This window comes from Morone saxatilis, unplaced genomic scaffold, assembly GCF_004916995.1.
Source record: "Morone saxatilis isolate NCDOM2014 unplaced genomic scaffold, NCSU_SB_2.0 Contig23, whole genome shotgun sequence".
In the NCBI taxonomy this organism is placed as follows: domain Eukaryota; kingdom Metazoa; phylum Chordata; class Actinopteri; family Moronidae; genus Morone; species Morone saxatilis.
In genome coordinates this window covers 8,141,178-8,142,039 of record NW_023339796.1, presented here as the reverse complement: position 1 = coordinate 8,142,039, position 862 = coordinate 8,141,178, and the positions used below count along the sequence as shown (strand labels likewise).

Sequence of the window (862 nt, the reverse complement as noted above, 5' to 3'; positions counted from 1 at the left end):
CCCCCCCCCCAGTCAGTGCTCTCATAGCTAGAATCTGAACAAAAGGTCAGTGTGAGATAGGAGCATTTCAGTTGAAACCCAATGAAGTCAGCAGTGGAACGTATTTACAAGCCCCACTAAACTAGACCCTGACCCAAGCAAACCAAAACATGTTTGCTAAGGTGATAGTTGAATGCACTTTGTGTCACAGTGACCAAATGGCTGCAAATAATCTAGTTCAGTAAAGGAGCCACAGGAAGGCCGGATTGTGTGATTATGTACTATTAGCCCGGCCCTGCGAGTCATTTTCTCTCTGATTTAGAAGCTTCAACAGATTGCTCGTAAAAGCTTGTAGAAGTCAAACAGCATCTTCCTAGTAACAAAAAATGCTTTGAGAAAATGTCCAAGCCCATATATTTATAGCCACCGAACTATGGATATTGGTATTGTATTTGATATACTAGCAGGGAGTTATGAATGTAAACAGGAAGTCAGTTGCTTCCATGGCAGCAGTGGGAACTCTGTGTGAGGTTGTCTCTTCTCATTGTTTCAGCCCAGCCATCAGCTCCCCCCCCCCTTCTCTGATGTTGTTCGTGTGGGACAGCGGCCAGTGACAGTGGCACTGTGGCCGTCTGTATGCAGGTCAGGAGATAACAGACCCCACAGGGCAGGCAGAGAGGGAGCTGAGAGATGAAAGAGAATGAGACAGCGCGACTGTCCAGAAGAAGATACTTAAAAGAAGAAACAGTGGATAGACTGAGAGCGTACTGATAGACTCTGCGCCGTGTGTGTCCCCTCTTCTGGACTCTTGCTGAACAATACACCCTCATCCTGTCTTTGCCTTGACTCAGCAAATATTTTGTGCTTCCCCCCCCCCCCTCTC

At 47.1% G+C, this 862-nt stretch overlaps 1 protein-coding gene across 4 annotated transcripts in view; it reads left to right on the top strand.

Annotated features, from left to right (window-relative positions):
* Positions 1–862, top strand: part of lpin2 (lipin 2) — a 21,402-nt gene that overhangs the window by 5,458 nt on the left and 15,082 nt on the right. The window lies entirely within an intron of this gene.